The sequence below is a fragment of the Triturus cristatus genome, chromosome 7 (assembly GCF_964204655.1).
Source record: "Triturus cristatus chromosome 7, aTriCri1.1, whole genome shotgun sequence".
Lineage (NCBI taxonomy): Eukaryota > Metazoa > Chordata > Amphibia > Caudata > Salamandridae > Triturus > Triturus cristatus.
Window position 1 is genome coordinate 1143335689 of NC_140590.1, and position 21227 is coordinate 1143356915.

General features: G+C 42.8%; 2 long non-coding RNA genes across 2 annotated transcripts; both read left to right on the forward strand.

Moving 5' to 3' along the window:
• Positions 1 to 9192: 9192 nt before the first annotated feature.
• Positions 9193 to 9791, forward strand: LOC146811264 (uncharacterized). The gene is made up of 4 exons (XR_014965804.1): positions 9193 to 9286; positions 9379 to 9486; positions 9577 to 9663; positions 9749 to 9791. It is a non-coding gene; the product is annotated as an uncharacterized LOC146811264 (long non-coding RNA).
• A 6531-nt stretch (positions 9792 to 16322) lies between these two features.
• Positions 16323 to 19502, forward strand: LOC146811265 (uncharacterized). The gene is made up of 6 exons (XR_014965805.1): positions 16323 to 16607; positions 18339 to 18431; positions 18524 to 18631; positions 18722 to 18808; positions 18894 to 18956; positions 19276 to 19502. It is a non-coding gene; the product is annotated as an uncharacterized LOC146811265 (long non-coding RNA).
• Positions 19503 to 21227: the final 1725 nt, after the last annotated feature.

Consider the following 21227-nt stretch of genomic DNA (forward strand, 5'->3'; position numbering starts at 1 on the left):
TCATTTTCATTTCACTAAGAGGTTTTAACTTGCTCATGTTTTTAATCAGGACCGAAAACAAATATAGTGACTAGTTTACTGAACAAGCAGTGACAAAGCCAAAAGATCACGGCAATGCGACTGCTGTTGGCGTTGTCAATGTGAATGTCTTTTAGCTATGTTGTGTAGCAACACGTCTGCTGGTCAGCATGGCGGAAAGTCAGAGAAAAAAAGTGCTAAGACGCAGCTCGCGCTGGTACGTCATAGCGCTTTAATACGGGGGGCGAAGAGACAGCCCATGCACTGTCTAGTTGAGACCTAAAATGAATGTGTCCTTGTTTAAACTAACTGTTGCTCAAGTAAAGTGCTCCAATACCTTCAGGTTGAGTTTGCACAATAGAAAACTGTGGGAAAAAGCGGTATCAGTGCTGCTCTCAGAAGAAGGGGAGAGGCGGGAGGGGCGCCTGGGTTCTGAATCCCTGCTGTTCACATTCTAATAGTAGCAGATGGAGCCCTGTGCAGACTGAGGGATTGAGAGTATCCGGGGTGTGGGGAGAAATACAAAGAGGGAGGGGGAAGGGCAGGAGTATGTGCAAGGGGGAAGGGGCAACTGGTGAGTGTACAGGGAGGGCAGCACTTTATACTACAGAGCTTCAGATCGTCCCTTCCGTCCAGACCTGGAGCTCAGGATTTGCAACAAGTGTCATTTGGCCAAGGCATAGGAGTTCTTAGAATGCAAAGAAATCCCTTCACACCAGTGAAGAGAAAAAAAGTCACCTTTTGTAAGCATCAGCCCATCCCCATGGTAGGGGGCTGGGGTTTGGGGCAGCTGGAAGTTCCGGGCTCAGTGTAACCAGTAGAACTAATTCTCATAGAGAAATGAAGGCTGCATAATGGCATGCATAGTTGTCAATAGTCCCCAAAACACCTGAAAAAATAAATGAGAGAAAACTCCACAGTGTTTATGTATGGCTTTTATTACCAACATTTTGTCATTTGTGCGCACTGTGATAAATGCCAACTTTTAACATTGTCCATTTTAAAAGTTTGAAAAATCAAATTGATGAGCAAGGTCCACCACTGCATGGCTAGACAAGCGGCAGCAGCAGCGAGCTACACAAATGTCAAGTAAAAATAACATTGAGAGCTTAACTCACTGAGCTATCCTGCTGAACCACCTTAGATGTCAATATTGAGTAAAGGGTACCATGGATTACACTAAAGTTGTGCTCAATCAAGCTTATTCCTGAACAGTGGATGTGCAGTTCTTAAAGCCGCTCCAAATGATCTCTGTGTGGTCCTGGATAGGACAGGTAGTGGGAAGCTGAACACAGGCTGGGGTGGGGGGGGGGGGGAATGGGAGAGGGAGAGAAGAAGCTGAAGGGGCAGGGGGTAAAAGGGAAAATAAGCAACAGGGTTGGGGCGGGCGTTTGCAAGGGGAAATTAAGCAACACGAATGGGAGATGGGTGGGAGGGAAAAGGAGCAACTGAAAACCAATCAATCAAAAGACTTTATTTCGATCACTGGGGATCATAAAAGTACACCATAAAACTAGACAATTACAAACACACAATACAAAAAAACATTTCATTATAAATAAACATTCACAGTCTATTTACAGTCACAGCAAAGTGAGTCAGTCAAAGTGCATCAGTGTTTGTGCAAAAACAGAGAATTCACTATAGTAGCAGCATGATTATAAGAAAATTGCATAATTGTTTACAGTTTCAAGCTTCATCACGGTGTACTTGGAAGGCAAATAGAATATGATTAAAATTATGCTCTTTAAAAAAAAATCGGTCATAACATTGTGAGTAGAAATTCACAGCTTATTCACAATACAGACATATTGGTCGATCAAAGCGCATCAGTGTTTGTGTGGATACATCCTTATTAATACTTAAAATCCTCATCTTTAGAAATGTTAAAAGAGGAATTAAAAGAATGTTAAGATGCTATATGCTTATAAAATAGGACATAACCCACGATAGAAGCATTACGGCACCGTAGAGAGTGGTGCGCCATAAGACCTACACCCTAGAGACTGTCAGGAGAGTACTTAGTGCACCTGATCCACACAGCCATTAAAAATGTAGCTATACAAAATACAATCATACGTGTTGTGTTTGTCTTCAATATTCTGTATGCCTCCTTGTATCTCCTTTCTCCAAGATTTCTGCAAAGGGGAGCAATCCATTTAAGTCGCGATCGGGAGTAGAAGGGAAAATAAATAAAACATGATCAGGTGACTCAGGAATCCTGTGGCAACAGGGACAATATTCTTCAGCACTCTCTCCTGCTTTACACCAATTTCTTTTAAAGTAATTTAGAGGTAGGCAACCATACCTAAACTGTAGGTATCGTTTCCTCGCTAGCGGGGGTTCAATTTCATCCAATGTAGGCTCAAATAACAGAGTCTTTTTTTAAATTCATAAAATCATTCGATAGTGATCTCTTGCAATTCATTATCAGGTCAGTTTCGATAAAACCCCAATATACAACTTTAAGACTAAATTTATTAATCTGGCTAAGGGTTTCCGGATTTCTCCAATAGGCAACCAGTCCTAGCTTAACTAGCAGATTCTTGACTGTAAGCATCCAGGGAATCTTGTACACACAAGATGCTATCATTAGCTCACGGAGACCCACCCTATAGGAGGTGAGTGCTGTAGTGGTCCATAATCGATGCCAAGTATCCGCAGGCCGATTTTATGTAAAATCCTCTTCTGGTTAAGATCTAAATAGAGAGGAATCAACGGAGTAGACACCGGAAGATTCACTATTGATCTTAAGAATTTTTGTTCAGTAACTGGGAAGTTGTTACAGTTAGAGCAACCCCAGAGCTCTGCGCCATATAAGGTCGCACCTAGGGCTTTAGAGTTGTAGATTTCTAACTCTGGAGCCAGCTTTCTAGATCTAGTTCTCCTATGAATTTTCAGTATACTTGCCGTTTGATGGATCAAATTTAGCTGTGCTTTATCCAAATGTGGGGCCCAGCTCATATTCTGGGTGAGTTTAATACCCAGATGATCATAATCTGTCACTAATTCTAGTGATTCACCGCCCACATACAGTTGTTTCTTACATTCGATCTTTGAGTTAGATGAAAACAGCATACATTTTATTTTGGAACTATTTAACTCCAGCCCCCTTCCCGAACAAAATTCCTGAAAATCATCTAGCAGCTGCTGGAGCCCTTGCGGTGACTTAGATATGAGCAGAGTGTCATCCGCAAATAAGAGAGCAGGGGCCCATTTGCCTCCCATTCTCGGAGCATCACAGCCATCCCTGGTCAAAAAACTAATGACATTGTTGATGAAAAGGGTAAACAGGGTGGGTGCTAATACACACCCCTGCCTATTTCCTTTATCAATGTTAATCACTTCAGTTAGGGCCCCATTTTCACCCCACCTCACTTGTGCCAGAGTATTAGCATGAAGTCTTATTAAAATATTGAGAAGAGGGGCTGGCATTCCCATCTTTTCTAGGACTTCCCACAATTTTGCTCTCGGTACCATATCAAAAGTGGCATGTAAATCCACAAAGGCAACATATAATTTGCTTTTGCGAATAGTGACTTCCCTCCAAAAAATACACATAAAACTGAAAATGTGGTCTAGGGTACTTACTTGTTCCCTAAAACCGGCCTGCCACTCTGAAATAATGTTCCCCTCTCTAATCCACTCCTGGATGTGGGCAAGGACCTGTTTACAAAGATTTTTTTGTAATGAGTCAATGAGGCTGATGGGCCTATAGTTCACCGGAAGAACACGGCCCCCTTCTTAAAAATAGTCACAATCTCAGCCAGCTTCCATGAGGGGGGTATTTTAATTCCTGAAAGAATACTATTAGAGAGTAAGTTGATATATGGTCCCCATATTTTTAGATCTTCTTTATATAGATCATTAGGTATCCTATCGGGTCCAGGGGCACGACCAGAAACACAGAAGCTAATTGCCACTTCTGTCTCTCTGAGTGAAAATTGCAAATCGTTAGGCTCAAAAAGGGCCCCACTCGCAACTATGGTATCTCTTTCCTTGGGCAACCTAAGATTGTCTGTGTATAAGTGGCTAAAATGTGCAACCCACTCCTCAGGTTGAATACAGAAGTCAAATACAGATTTCTTACCCCTAGACATGATAGCTGCACTTTTCCAAAAATCCCTAGTATCCCTATTTACCAAGGCATCGTGCAGATCTGACCATAACGATTCTTCCCACTCCCTTTTGTGTTAATAATTACCGCTCTATGATGTGCCCTGGATTTCATGATCTGGACCTGTGAATTAGATTTTATGGCTTCCAGAAGCTCACCTTTTGCCACTCTACAGGCATCATTGTATCAGGACTCAATTTTAGGGCAATGTGTTCTTGCTTCTTTGTTTACCAAGGACATCTCTTATGGTCTCCCCAAATTCCTCATGTATATATAACATTTTGTTGTTTCTCAACGTGATAGGGAGTGTGGACAACTGATCAAATTGAGCCTTAACAATTCCCTTAATAATGGTTAATGTCGCAGGATTTTTAGCTACCCAGTCCCATTTAATAGTTCTCAGGTTATTAGTAGACTGAAGTTCACCAATATCACTAAGGCCCCTGTTCCCACGGTGAGGTGTTTTCTGGATACTTAGTGATAAACTGAGGACATTATGATCACTATCAGAGCGATCAATCACCTCCATGTCTATGACTGCAGGCCATAACTCGACTTGGGCTAGGAAGTAATCAATGCTACTACAATAGCCTGGTCTATTGAAAGTAGTTTTGCCCTGACGGTCTAAGGTGCACCTACCATTAGTGGTTCTAAGATCATACTCGAGGATTAGTGCCAGAAGCTGGCCTGCTTTGGATTTCCATCTTACTTTGGGCAAGTCTAAATGGGGTACACCCCATTGGTTATCCAAGTCAGTGGTTAAGTCATGGGGGGCTGCTGCTATTGGCTCAAAAGTTGTATTGAAATCTCCCGCCACCAGTATTAAGTCTCTTGTCCTCGGGGAAAAGAGCTGTTGCTCTAGTTGGTGGATAGTGGATGTTTCCTTGATCCTACCCTCTACCCTGTTATAAACATTTATTAGTTTTATAGACAAGCCAGAGGGAAACAAGAGTCTAAGAGCGAGAATATCCTTTGAGCTGCAAGGCAAAGTGCTAATAGTGCATCATAGCGAAGTCTTAACCCAAATATCCAATCCCCCTGAGGGTCTTCCCTTTGAGCTCTTAATCACTTCAACACAAAAAGATGTATACCCATTTCTATGAAATGGTACATGACACCAGGTTTCCTGGAATAGGCATATCTCGTAGGTGTCTATAAATTCTCCCCATAGCACATCAGTCAAATGTTTGGCCAATCCCGCTACATTCCATGAGGCTATCCTCACCATGGACTCCAGAGCTAGTGCTACCTCATATGGAATAGGAGTAGCTTTGGGGGTACTAGCAATTAACATATTGTTAGTTTCTAACATCTTTGACCCTTCTTGCTTATACAGGCAGATGCTAGACTGCCCAAAACAGTCTCCCTGGTCCTAGGGGGATCCCCTTCTTGTACGGGAAGCGACAATAAATTCTCAACCCCCATACTTCCGCAAACATCCACAGTACAAGAGATCCTATGCTCCAGTCACTGGCGATTTCTACTGTCTGCTCCAGTCCCTATGCTTGTTCCCCTATTAGTCTGCATGTGCTGAGTTCTCAGAGAATTAATAGGAGTTCAAACTTTGAGCTGGATGACAGTGTGTGCATTTGAAATTGTGAGAGCTTCAACAACCAAAAGCCCCTCTACTATATCTTAGTTAAAAAATGAGACCCTGATTAGATCTTGTGCTCCTTCTAAAGTTGTGAACCTTTCCACATTGACAATATTGCTCCTAATTATTGAGTAATATTGTCTAGTTTCACAAAACCAATAGATAACTTTGTTTAACAGGGACTCTTTGTTTTGTTAAATAAACGACTGTCCTTTCACCTCCCCATTCATGCCCCCCATTGGTTTGGGGCCAATGAATAGCCGAGGGGGGTGTACGGGACCACTACCCCCCCACTGCTCCTTGCTAGCAGTCCCGTACTCCCCGGGGGGTCTTTCTTCATGCACACTCCCCAAAGGCATCTGTTCAACAACCTTTTCCCTACCATGTAATCTCGTGGGTGGGACGGAGTAGGACTGCACATCTCGTGTCAAGAGGGGGACAATGCTGACATAGGTAGTCAGAAAGAGTATTATCCTTGGCACTTTTCACACCGACCCCCTCTCCCCTGCCATGGCACATGTGATTATTCCTATACCCCCCAGCACTGTTTCCTACAGTATCAAGGAGGATTTTAACTTGTTGTTTCAACTCAATGATGATTTCCATCATACACGCAGCATGGTCAGGGTCTTGGTATCAATACAGACACTCCCTAGTGTAGCAAAGTTCTCCAGCTCTGGTTTAATGTTGGCGAGTACAGAGTACCTGTTGCTACAATCTACCATTATAGACTCGTTAGTTGTAGGTGAGTTAGCACAACTGGTATAATTTGTCAACCCATCATCCCCATCAGGTGCTGGCAAATGAGGTTTCAGGAGAGGCTTTTCGAACATTTTATGGATTCGCTTAGGCGGGGACCTAGAGTGAGCCCTTAAATTTGGGTTGGGTAACACAGGTTTAGAAATAAAATCAGTGCATTCAGTCAAAAGTGAGTCAATTCGGGTAAGAACGTCGTCATTTGCCCTTCTGGTTGGTGCTTTTTTCCCCCTTCGGAACCCTTGGAGCCCCGTCCACCGCCTTGCGCTTACCCATATCGTAAAGCGCATCAAATTAGTAAATGAATAAAAAAGGCCTGCACAAAATTGTCCCAGCCAATCCTTGAGCAGATACAAAAGACAAAAACCAATAACGAAACAGTACCTGATGAAATGGAACAGATTAATTATTACAGCCTAAGTACATTTATACATATTACATATTACATATTACATATATATATTACACCCTCTTCCCACTGACTTTCATTGGGAACGAAGAGGGTAGGCCCAGCGCAGCCTCTTCCGGGCTCTGACGGGCGCAGACGTGAGCCCGCGATGATTTTATGGCGCCTCCTGGTGCTGCTGGTGATGGCTCCGTGCCACATAGGGACCTGGTCCTTGTGGTCACGGTAGGGCAGGGCAGTGGCTGGCTAGCAGGTAAACAAGCTTCCCGAATCATGGGAGCCCGCGATGATTTTACGGCGCCTCCTGGCATTGCTGGTGACGACGGCGGCTCCGTGCCACATAGGGACCTGGTCCTTGTGGCCCCGGTAGGGCAGGGCAGTGGCTGGCTAGCAGGTAAATGGGCTTCCCGCGTCACGGGAGCCCACGATGATTTTATGGCACTTCTTGGCGCTGCTGGTGATGGTGCCGACTCTGTTCCGCATAGGGACCTGGTCCTTGTGGTCCTGGTTGGGCGGGGCAGTGGCTGGCTAGCAGGTAAACGGGCTTCCCACTTTGCGGGAGTCCTTGATGGTTTCATGGCACCTCCTGGCGCTGCAGGTGATGGCGACGGCTCCGTGCCGCGTAGGGACTTGGTCCTTGTGGTCCTGGTAGGGCTGAGCAGTGGCTGGCTAGCAGGTAAACGGGCTTCCCGCATTGCGGGAGCCCACTATGATTTTATGGCGCCTCCGGGCAGTGCTGGTGACGTCGGCGGCTCTGTGCCGCGCAGGGACCTGGTCCTTGTGGTCCCGGTAGGGCAGGGCAGTGGCTGGCTAGCAGGTAAACGGGCTTCCTGACTGAAAACACAAGCACCCATACGGAGTGTTTAAACACAAATAAAAAAGTAGCTCCAAAAACGTGAGCAGTGGAGAGAGTCAAGTACTTGTTCCATGCTTCAGGGGAGTGCCAAACACTAGAGGCATGACGCATGCATGCCATGACAAACGGGAACAAAGTATATGAGAGCGATGATGAAGCTAACAAATGGTAAGCTATGGGCTGGCTGTAAGCCCACTGATTGTAAACAACATGTCTCCAAGAGACAGAGCATGCGCTGTCTAGCTGAGACCTAAAAAGTAGTAATTCTGCACCAATAGAAATACTCCTTGAAAGGGTGCAAATTTCCAACTTTTTTGAATTCACAAATATTGGCATTAGTAAGTTTGGAAAGCTGGGCCAGCTTTAAGTTTCCAGGTATACTAATGGTAATCAGACATCCAGAGGGTGATGGGATTAATACTTGCAACTAGTGAAACCAGTGGTAATTGCTCTGTGCAGCATTTAAACCCATTATGTTTAAATTATATTATATTACTATTTTTCTATATAGCTGACCTGGGTATTGCACCCATGATACAGAATTTTAAATATCAGTCTTCATGTCCTGCATGTAAACAATATGGAGTTAGCGGCTCAATCAATTTATATGCACCAATAAGTTCTGTCTGGATCAATCTAGATCCCATACAGACATTCAAAAGAATATATCTTTTGTCACATTGTAGATCTTAACATAAATATTATACACCCTTCAATCCCACTATTCATTGTTTCCGATATGGTTGAAACCTGTATCGAACCGGTAAAAAGGAATCTGGCGTACTAGTTTTTATACTCTGTACGCCAAAACTATCAAGTTAGCGGTCTAGTCAAATTCAGTTCTCCCTTCGGAGACCCAGTCACGTGTATTCATGTATAGACACGCTGTAGACGCTAATCACCTACAAATATTCAACACACCTCTCCTGGCTGTCTCTACAACCAAATAGGTCACTTGAGTAGCGTTTTCACCCTACGCCATGATGTAACACGCAACCACACCTGCATTGAGTTACCCCTTAGCAAGTTCGATACTTAAATGCAGCCAAGACCACATAGAAACGTTTATCCTTTCTGACCATCGACCTGCTCATAGGCAAATTTGAGGCATTTCGTGTATCCGATCACCATTTATCAGGTAAGAGAGCCAAATAGGAAACGCACCTTTAGAACATCGTACACCAACTCAGTCTCGACTAGACAGAAAAAGATCTTACTTTTTTATAATGAATTACTTTCCGCTTGCGGTAATATACTTTTACCGGTTTTTGAAACCATTATGCATGAATCTATACGCGAGCCATTAAATCCATGTCTCCCACATACCTCTTTTAAATTCCTGAATGCGCGGCACTATTTAGACTAGCCATGCTTGACACTATAACAACTGCCATTTTTGCATGGCACACCTCTCATCTTGGGCTTCTGTCCCCTTTTTTTTCACAGAAAATTTGCCCCACATAACAAATGCTCGTCTTCCATACGGCATTGCATTGCGATTTCAACCTTGGATAATCTTCGTATAAACTAAAATATCAGGTAATTATAGACCATTGTCAGACATTTGTCAATACTATTAGTATTAGGCAGGCAGCAATAAATAATATATACATTTGGCTTTCCTATTTCAGAACTATACGTTGAACAGTAAATGCCCCCACTACATCAACATTTGTGGACTTTAGAAGGCATAGAATATTCAACCTTCACAATTTAGGTGGACTTATACCAGATAACAGGTATTAAATTGTAGTATCAAATCAATTCATCAACCCTATTTTCTCTTTGTAGAAGAATATACACCGAAGTAATATTTATTATAATTACAGGTTCTTTTTAATCGTCCGTAAAAAACTTAATTTTTGATCCATTCGTGAGGACTTTAAACCCCTAGTGGACCTATATCAAAAAAACAGGTATTGAACTGTTCTATCAAATAAAGTTACCTGGATTTCGTTCTTATCTTTATATACACCTAAATATTACTCATTACTATTACAGGCCTTTTTGGAAACGTCCAAAAATTATCAAACCTTTGGTCTGCCTGTAAAGATTACACTCTCAGTAAGCATCATTTTTCTAAATATGATCAAAACATGTCTCTATTTAATAATTGCTGCTATCTATATACCTCTGCGCTTTTTACTTTACTCTCAAATAATTGTTTATCTAGTTTGTTTCATCTACCTCCCTTTTCGGAAATAATCCTCGCCCACACTTTAATAGAAAGCTTACAAATAAAGAATGTGCAATGTAGATATACACAGAGATAAAAAGAAATGTATAATTGTGTCAATTAGATTGTGTAGTCATAATATGTTGAATAAGTAATTGAAAAAATACCCATGCAAGACAGTATTGAGTTTATGTTTTTTAATTACAGGAGTTTTGGCTTTTCCTGACGAAGGCTAACTTTTCGCCGAAACACGCGTAGAAGACTATTATATGGCCACAGAAGTGCCCCCATTTGCGTATAATTGTTGTAATTTTAACAGAATTATTGTATTGAATGATTATATATTGTAGATTTGTACTTTACAACTGTGAATTTTTTTTACTTTTGTGATATTTCAAAATATCAATAATAAATATTACTGTGTAATTTTTTAATTTGTTGTGGCTACACTAATTTGACACTCCCATAGCATCATTATTTTTGACTAATTGCCTAGGAAGTTATTGTTGCATTGTGTTTATTTAAATACAGCCAATCACTCCGTGAAAAGTGGAATAGTCTGTGATCTGTGTGTGGAAACCAAAACTGAATGTGTTCTCCTTGTGTAAAGTAACTGGTGCTCAGGCAAAACACTCCAATAATATGGCAACATTAAACGTAAAATGTGGCAGACAGCGCCTTATAAATCAGATCACTCAAGATTCCAGGCACCGGTCCTTTGGATCGAGTCGCACCAGCAGCGCTACGTGTTTATGGCACAATTGAGAGCTCTGAAGCGGAGACTGAGGGCACTGCACGTTAATCATAGTGCCTGCAGTCAGTCAAAAACGTGTTCAGAATACGTGGCCATCCATTCTTGGCCTCTCAGCAGAGAAGACAAAGTGGTCACATACTCCTGTTGTAATTGTGATTCTGTTGAAATTGGTGTGATGGGACCCTTTTGATGAGGCTACACAGTCTTCAAAATAATAAGGCTAAAGTAGAGTAAAAGAAAATGCAGTGCTCGCTTGCTACTTAAGTCATCCCTAACTTTACGCCTCACCACTTTCAAATGTCACTAGCTGCCACTGGCAGCAACATTAAGAAGGCCAAGAGAAAATGGGCACTGAAATTTAAAACATTCCTCTGAACGATCTTTTTCTTTTTCTAGGAGTTGCGTGATTGGGCCTGGGCTCTTTCTAACTGCCCCCCCAGTCACGCATCTCCTTTTAGAAAGGTGGGCTGTGCCCCTGACCACTCGTGCAGGTAGAATAGGGGCATGGCGAAGGGGACAAGTCCTTTCTTTTTACACAAATGCAAGACAACAGTAAAAATATCCAGATAACTCTGGCGATTAATGATCCTGCTGGAGAGCAACCCTTTGTCTGTTGGTAGTTTTGAAATGCAGATAAACTGTAGTTTATGTGGATAGCTCAGTAGGTTACTGCCTTGGTTACAGAGGTTATTTTGTTACTTGCAGTTCAGAAGTTACAATCCTAACAGGACAGTGACCTATGAACTGACATCAAAGAGCCGCATACAAACCTGAAAGGTATAATTAAAACTTCTTTTTTTATGTAGTTAATATTTCTCCAGTCTTTCTAATTCTAATGTTGCTATAAAGAGTTTGTTAGGGCAGACATACATTTTAATCAGTAAAGACCCCCCGCCCCCACACCACCACTGGCGTATGCTTTAAATCCTATGTTTGTGCTTTTCCAGACCAAACTGCCCACCAGTATGGATGACATGTGATTCCTACTCCTGGTAATCCTCATTGGCTTATGTGACATTTCCTATAGGCTGATTTACATACTTGTATGATTGATTGTCTCTGCATAATGTGGGCACAATGTAAAGTACTGTGACACCCTACACTATGAGTAGCGCTATACAACTAATGAAGTGCATATGAGAGAGGGGCTACGGAGATATAAGGGGCACTGTTGGAGGGTGGTAGTGAGGGAGTCTGAGGAGTAGGTCATGAGTTGGGAGGGGCTATGGAGAGATGAGGGGCACTGGTGGAGCGTAGCAGTGAGGGCATCCGAGGAGGGGGTCATGGGGTGTAGGGTGGATACAGAGAGATGAGAGACACTAGTGGAGGGTGATAGTGAGGGAGTCTGAGGAGAAGGTCATGAGGGGGAGAGACTACGGTGAGATGAGAGACACTTGTGGAGAGTGGTAGTGAGGGAGCCTGAGGAGTAGGTCATGAGTTGGAGGGGCTATGGAGAGATGAGGGGCACTGGTGGAGCGTGGCAGTGAGGGCATCCGAGGAAAAGGTCATAGTGGGATGGGCTATGGAGCGATAAGGAGCACTGGTCGAGGGTGGCAAGGACTGAATCCAAGGAGGTGGTCATGGGGTGTAGGGGGGCTACAGAGAGATGAGGGGCACTGGTGGAGGGTGGTAGTGAGGGATTCTGAGGAGGAGGTCATGAGGGGGAGAGGCTACAGAGAGATGAGGTGCACTGTTGGAGGGTGGTAGTGAGGGAATCCGAGGAGGGTGTAATGGGGGATGGGCTATGGAGCTATATGGGGCAATAGTGGAGGGTGGCAGTGATGGAATCCGAGGAGGTGGTCATGGGGTATAGGGGGGCTTCAGAGAGATGAGGGGCACTGGTGGAGGGTGGTAGCGTGGGAGTCTGAGGAGGAGGTCATGAGGGGGAGAGGCTACGTAGAGATGTGGGGCACTTTTGGAGGGTGGCAGTGAGGACATCCGAGGAGGAAGGCATGAGGGGGAGTAGCTATGGAGAGATGAAGGGCACTGTTGGAGGGTGGTATTAAAAGTATCTATGGAGAAAGAGGTCAGTGGTGGGGCACCAATAAAGACTTTTGCACTAGCACTAAAGCTGGCCCTGTCATGGCCTTTCTGTTTTTGTTTATTTAATTAGCAGTCTGGTCATTAGGGCCTCTGTGGAATATATTTTAAAGTGTGTGCTCATTTTTCTTTACTGTTATATTCAATGATTTAAGTTTGAGGGTAATTTTCCTAATGTTTTTACCGAGAATAATGAAAATGGAGTCGGATGGTGGCTGATATGGGGCTGGGGCCCAAGGTCAGCTGTGAACTAAGGTGCAGGGAAGATGGAGGGTAGAAAATGGATAATCAGGCCGGGAAGGGAGTGTGCTGCAGAATCTGGGGTCTCTGCAGGTAGTAATGAAGAGAAATTCTCTCTGAAGACTGGCAATGAGGAAGGCTGAGTAGTGTTATTTACCTTATACTCCCACCTCAGAAACCTCCTCTTCCCATCAAAGGGACCTTACATGGGATACATTAAAAAAGTAAAATGAAACGTTTGTTTCATTTTCTAAGAGCAGGCAGTGGTCTGTGGGACCACTGCCTGCTCTTAAAAAATATTTTTGCATCCATTCACAAAGAGGAAGGGATCCACTGGTGACTCCTTCCTCTTTCCGAGTGGCTTAGTAGGTGGTAAACTGCGAGTGTTTTTCAATTGCGGTTGCAAAACAATGATACATACAAATGCGCCTAGTTATTAGGAAGGGACGCCCTTGGAATGCCCCTTCCTAATACAGTCTTGCACAATAGCGTTTGTGCATACCAACACCCTTTTTTGCAGTCGCAAAACAGGCCACTGCAAAAACTGCAAAAAAGCTTGTACATCTGGCCCTTAGTAAACTAAAAGGCAAGTCTGTTGTTATGTGTGCCTTACTTGTGGCTTAGATTCTTAGTGCAGGTGAAGCACTATTGTAGTAGACTAACTCAAACAGAAAATGTGTTTTTAAATAAACTCCGTGTTGGGTGATAGGGCCCCGTGTGGTGTTGGTGCTCACTCTTAGCGGTATTATCCTAATTCATAAATAGTTGCTGTGGTGCTCAAGGGAGGGGGAAATCACCCACACCCACGATATGTGACCCCTAGGGATCTACCTTACAAGTGACAACAAGCCCAAGAACTCATACATCAAATGCTCGGGCTTGTTCTCACAGAAAATGTGTTTTGTACAGTGCACATCTAGAACACATGTATTTGAAGGTGCCCTCTTATGTGATGATGAATAAAGGAGGCTCAGGGAAATAAAGGTTTGGCTAGGATCACACAATTTGGCCAGGCATGGAAGCTAGGATTCATCCTAGGATTTCTAGTTTCACATTGTAATTCAGCAACTAAATGGGTGTCTCATTCTCCTGTTTTGCATTACAGATTAATGCTTTATCTTTCATAATTTGACTATTTTAGCACATGGGAAAGAAGCTCACGAAAACCTATGTATGGATGAGTTTATAAGGGAGTTTTCAAAGAATAATAAAAGGTTACCTCTATGATTGGACTGCTAGTTTTGAAATGGTAGGTGTGAAAAATGCTGGCAGTTTTCATAAAATACAAATTTCTCTTTTTTCAAATGCGTTACTCTTTTTCAAGAATTTGTATCTTTGAAAGTACATCACAAAAGAATGACAAGAAAGTAAAATGTATCAAGTTAAATTTGTGCAGAGAAATAAGTGTTGGACAAATTGCAACAAGTAAATAGCCAGCCTTTCTAATTCAATGATGTCAAGGCTTTCGTGTGGTAATAGGGACTTCCTTAATCTTGAATTGTTATAATATGCTTGGTATTCAAGCACTTGTATTGAAGCCTCGCCTGCTGGAATTCGAGGGTTTGCAGTTAGGTCCAGACATTGCTCTTACTCTCAAATAACTCTCCACATGCTCTGTATACACACAGAATCAATCCGTGGTATCATGGTGACTGTTTGCAAGTAGATATGATGTAATCTAGGGCTTGTAGACTTCCTCCAGAAGCAACAAATTGGGCCCGCAGTGCAGGGGCGGCTCCTCCGCTATGGCGGAGGAGCGTCGTCCCACTGCTTTCTCGCAGTGCAAGAAGCAGAAACATAAAATGGTAATAACTTTCAGTTATTACCATTTTACGTTTGGTTGCGGGTGGGCGGGGCTGCTCTGTGAGCAGGGCAGGGGAGGAGTGGTGTGCCTACTCCTGAGTGCGTAAAGACCAGTGTCAGTGATAACTTTATTTCGGCCATAAGACCATAAAAGTGCACATAAGTACATTAGCAAATACAATAAAACAATAAATAACTGTACAATTTAAAAAGAATTAAACAACACGTTATCATAAGACAAGTGAATACGAAAATTAATTTAAAAAAGTTCGTCTCCTGCGCCACATGCCATATAAATAGTGAGATACTGCAAATACAATAGGGGGGTCGGTGTCATAAGTTAGGGACCTAAGGGCCTGCTTAAAGTGACGAAATCCCAAATTCCTACAAATGGGAATTAACCAACATTTTCTAATTACAGAGTATACAGGGCAGAAGAACAACACATGTGATACGGTCTCCAATTTGTAATTACATGCGGGACAACTATCCTGGTTCTGCGTCTGCCACTTAACTGAAAAGGACCTGACTGGTAGAGTGCCGTGTCTTAACTGAATGTATAATTTTCGAGCAAGCGGGGGTCCGATTAGATCCATGAATTCCTCAAATTTTGAGTCAGATTTAACTGTGAGGAACACAGAAGTCAATCTACCCACCGTTATAGAGCTCAAAAGTATTTGAAGATTCCGTATACATATCAGTGAAGATAATTCTTTCTTAGTTAGCCCGGTGCAAAAAGTTTCTGGGGAAGCCCAGAGTTCCGGGAGTCCTAAACCGGCGCTAGCTACTTTGATATGTTGGAGCCAGGGAATCTTTTTAGATTTAAGGAGAGGCCAGATCGCAGTGAATTCAGCTCTGTATGGGGCCAGTTCGGGAGTCGACCACAACCTTTTCCAATACAAAATTGGTCTAGCACTTGCAATCTCATCTATTGAGACTAGGCCAAGATCAAATTTCAATGGTGTCAGAGGCGTGCTAGAGGGGAGCCCTACAAGTGTTCTTAAAAAGGACTGCTCAACCTTGGTAAGGGTCTCTATTTGCTTATGAAAAGACCAGTCATGCACACTCTGTCCTTCTCCATGCTGATTAATTAAAATTAATATTATTAAATTAAAGCCCAGCACGACACCCCTACAGCCCACTACCCCTCCCCCACCATGCCGGCCGTGACTGCTGCAGTGGCACCCCGAAAGCACCCTTGGCCTACCCAAATAAAAATTATGGGAGCCGGGCCTGTTGGTGACATGAAACCCTCTAATAATTTGAATTAAGGCTACACATCACCTCCTGTGCATTGGTACGGACTGCGGCCTCACTGATGCTGCTGTGTTGGTGCTGTCTGATGGGAGGGTACCAATGAGAGCAAGGAGGGGAGATGGGATGCAGTAGATCTTTCAGTGGCTTAGAGACATTCAGCAAGACAACCCTGGCTTCGGCCCAGCGGTCACATCCTTCAAGCGGAACTGCGACCTGCCACCACAGGGCTTTCTATACTATATTTAAACCAACACCTCAAGGCAGGCATCCAAAACGGGGAAGTTAGCGAGAAGGGGAAGTTTAAAAAGAAGCATATGTACTGAGTATCCAGCATCCTGTGTGCCGCAGAACAACATTGCCCTGTTGGTGAGCACGAGCGCTGGAACTTCCTGCTGAGGGGGATTTCAAAGGGCAGCATCGCCGCAGCTCCTGCTGGGGGGAGCTACACCCTAACTTGCTTAGGGGGACGGAGAGCCTCTCTCGCGCCCGCTGCACGGGACGAGGCGCGTGCTAACAACCTGCCGTGGAGCACCATGGACAGTCTGGTGAAAGAGGGGGTTGTGTATCAGCAACACCACATCCTGGGAAAGGTGAGTTTTGTGAAGGGATTCAGGGTTGGGACAATGCGTTAAATTAAGTGAGATTAAAACAGATGAGGCGTCTTTTAGTAGGGCTGAGCAGTGGCTGGCTAGCAGGTAAACGGGCTTCCCGCATTGCGGGAGCCCACTATGATTTTATGGCGCCTCCGGGCAGTGCTGGTGACGTCGGCGGCTCTGTGCCGCGCAGGGACCTGGTCCTTGTGGTCCCGGTAGGGCAGGGCAGTGGCTGGCTAGCAGGTAAACGGGCTTCCTGACTGAAAACACAAGCACCCATACGGAGTGTTTAAACACAAATAAAAAAGTAGCTCCAAAAACGTGAGCAGTGGAGAGAGTCAAGTACTTGTTCCATGCTTCAGGGGAGTGCCAAACACTAGAGGCATGACGCATGCATGCCATGACAAACGGGAACAAAGTATATGAGAGCGATGATGAAGCTAACAAATGGTAAGCTATGGGCTGGCTGTAAGCCCACTGATTGTAAACAACATGTCTCCAAGAGACAGAGCATGCGCTGTCTAGCTGAGACCTAAAAAGTAGTAATTCTGCACCAATAGAAATACTCCTTGAAAGGGTGCAAATTTCCAACTTTTTTGAATTCACAAATATTGGCATTAGTAAGTTTGGAAAGCTGGGCCAGCTTTAAGTTTCCAGGTATACTAATGGTAATCAGACATCCAGAGGGTGATGGGATTAATACTTGCAACTAGTGAAACCAGTGGTAATTGCTCTGTGCAGCATTTAAACCCATTATGTTTAAATTATATTATATTACTATTTTTCTATATAGCTGACCTGGGTATTGCACCCATGATACAGAATTTTAAATATCAGTCTTCATGTCCTGCATGTAAACAATATGGAGTTAGCGGCTCAATCAATTTATATGCACCAATAAGTTCTGTCTGGATCAATCTAGATCCCATACAGACATTCAAAAGAATATATCTTTTGTCACATTGTAGATCTTAACATAAATATTATACACCCTTCAATCCCACTATTCATTGTTTCCGATATGGTTGAAACCTGTATCGAACCGGTAAAAAGGAATCTGGCGTACTAGTTTTTATACTCTGTACGCCAAAACTATCAAGTTAGCGGTCTAGTCAAATTCAGTTCTCCCTTCGGAGACCCAGTCACGTGTATTCATGTATAGACACGCTGTAGACGCTAATCACCTACAAATATTCAACACACCTCTCCTGGCTGTCTCTACAACCAAATAGGTCACTTGAGTAGCGTTTTCACCCTACGCCATGATGTAACACGCAACCACACCTGCATTGAGTTACCCCTTAGCAAGTTCGATACTTAAATGCAGCCAAGACCACATAGAAACGTTTATCCTTTCTGACCATCGACCTGCTCATAGGCAAATTTGAGGCATTTCGTGTATCCGATCACCATTTATCAGGTAAGAGAGCCAAATAGGAAACGCACCTTTAGAACATCGTACACCAACTCAGTCTCGACTAGACAGAAAAAGATCTTACTTTTTTATAATGAATTACTTTCCGCTTGCGGTAATATACTTTTACCGGTTTTTGAAACCATTATGCATGAATCTATACGCGAGCCATTAAATCCATGTCTCCCACATACCTCTTTTAAATTCCTGAATGCGCGGCACTATTTAGACTAGCCATGCTTGACACTATAACAACTGCCATTTTTGCATGGCACACCTCTCATCTTGGGCTTCTGTCCCCTTTTTTTTCACAGAAAATTTGCCCCACATAACAAATGCTCGTCTTCCATACGGCATTGCATTGCGATTTCAACCTTGGATAATCTTCGTATAAACTAAAATATCAGGTAATTATAGACCATTGTCAGACATTTGTCAATACTATTAGTATTAGGCAGGCAGCAATAAATAATATATACATTTGGCTTTCCTATTTCAGAACTATACGTTGAACAGTAAATGCCCCCACTACATCAACATTTGTGGACTTTAGAAGGCATAGAATATTCAACCTTCACAATTTAGGTGGACTTATACCAGATAACAGGTATTAAATTGTAGTATCAAATCAATTCATCAACCCTATTTTCTCTTTGTAGAAGAATATACACCGAAGTAATATTTATTATAATTACAGGTTCTTTTTAATCGTCCGTAAAAAACTTAATTTTTGATCCATTCGTGAGGACTTTAAACCCCTAGTGGACCTATATCAAAAAAACAGGTATTGAACTGTTCTATCAAATAAAGTTACCTGGATTTCGTTCTTATCTTTATATACACCTAAATATTACTCATTACTATTACAGGCCTTTTTGGAAACGTCCAAAAATTATCAAACCTTTGGTCTGCCTGTAAAGATTACACTCTCAGTAAGCATCATTTTTCTAAATATGATCAAAACATGTCTCTATGTAATAATTGCTGCTATCTATATACCTCTGCGCTTTTTACTTTACTCTCAAATAATTGTTTATCTAGTTTGTTTCATCTACCTCCCTTTTCGGAAATAATCCTCGCCCACACTTTAATAGAAAGCTTACAAATAAAGAATGTGCAATGTAGATATACACAGAGATAAAAAGAAATGTATAATTGTGTCAATTAGATTGTGTAGTCATAATATGTTGAATAAGTAATTGAAAAAATACCCATGCAAGACAGTATTGAGTTTATGTTTTTTAATTACAGGAGTTTTGGCTTTTCCTGACGATGGCTAACTTTTCGCCGAAACACGCGTAGAAGACTATTATATGGCCACAGAAGTGCCCCCATTTGCGTATAATTGTTGTAATTTTAACAGAATTATTGTATTGAATGATTATATATTGTAGATTTGTACTTTACAACTGTGAATTTTTTTTACTTTTGTGATATTTCAAAATATCAATAATAAATATTACTGTGTAATTTTTTAATTTGTTGTGGCTACACTAATTTGACACTCCCATAGCATCATTATTTTTGACTAATTGCCTAGGAAGTTATTGTTGCATTGTGTTTATTTAAATACAGCCAATCACTCGGTGAAAAGTGGAATAGTCTGTGATCTGTGTGTGGAAACCAAAACTGAATGTGTTCTCCTTGTGTAAAGTAACTGGTGCTCAGGCAAAACACTCCAATAATATGGCAACATTAAACGTAAAATGTGGCAGACAGCGCCTTATAAATCAGATCACTCAAGATTCCAGGCACCGGTCCTTTGGATCGAGTCGCACCAGCAGCGCTACGTGTTTATGGCACAATTGAGAGCTCTGAAGCGGAGACTGAGGGCACTGCACGTTAATCATAGTGCCTGCAGTCAGTCAAAAACGTGTTCAGAATACGTGGCCATCCATTCTTGGCCTCTCAGCAGAGAAGACAAAGTGGTCACATACTCCTGTTGTAATTGTGATTCTGTTGAAATTGGTGTGATGGGACCCTTTTGATGAGGCTACACAGTCTTCAAAATAATAAGGCTAAAGTAGAGTAAAAGAAAATGCAGTGCTCGCTTGCTACTTAAGTCATCCCTAACTTTACGCCTCACCACTTTCAAATGTCACTAGCTGCCACTGGCAGCAACATTAAGAAGGCCAAGAGAAAATGGGCACTGAAATTTAAAACATTCCTCTGAACGATCTTTTTCTTTTTCTAGGAGTTGCGTGATTGGGCCTGGGCTCTTTCTAACTGCCCCCCCAGTCACGCATCTCCTTTTAGAAAGGTGGGCTGTGCCCCTGACCACTCGTGCAGGTAGAATAGGGGCATGGCGAAGGGGACAAGTCCTTTCTTTTTACACAAATGCAAGACAACAGTAAAAATGTCCAGATAACTCTGGCGATTAATGATCCTGCTGGAGAGCAACCCTTTGTCTGTTGGTAGTTTTGAAATGCAGATAAACTGTAGTTTATGTGGATAGCTCAGTAGGTTACTGCCTTGGTTACAGAGGTTATTTTGTTACTTGCAGTTCAGAAGTTACAATCCTAACAGGACAGTGACCTATGAACTGACATCAAAGAGCCGCATACAAACCTGAAAGGTATAATTAAAACTTCTTTTTTTATGTAGTTAATATTTCTCCAGTCTTTCTAATTCTAATGTTGCTATAAAGAGTTTGTTAGGGCAGACATACATTTTAATCAGTAAAGACCCCCCGCCCCCACACCACCACTGGCGTATGCTTTAAATCCTATGTTTGTGCTTTTCCAGACCAAACTGCCCACCAGTATGGATGACATGTGATTCCTACTCCTGGTAATCCTAATTGGCTTATGTGACATTTCCTATAGGCTGATTTACATACTTGTATGATTGATTGTCTCTGCATAATGTGGGCACAATGTAAAGTACTGTGACACCCTACACTATGAGTAGCGCTATACAACTAATGAAGTGCATATGAGAGAGGGGCTACGGAGATATAAGGGGCACTGGTGGAGGGTGGTAGTGAGGGAGTCTGAGGAGTAGGTCATGAGTTGGGAGGGGCTATGGAGAGATGAGGGGCACTGGTGGAGCGTAGCAGTGAGGGCATCCGAGGAGGGGGTCATGGGGTGTAGGGTGGATACAGAGAGATGAGAGACACTGGTGGAGGGTGATAGTGAGGGAGTCTGAGGAGAAGGTCATGAGGGGGAGAGACTACGGTGAGATGAGAGACACTTGTGGAGAGT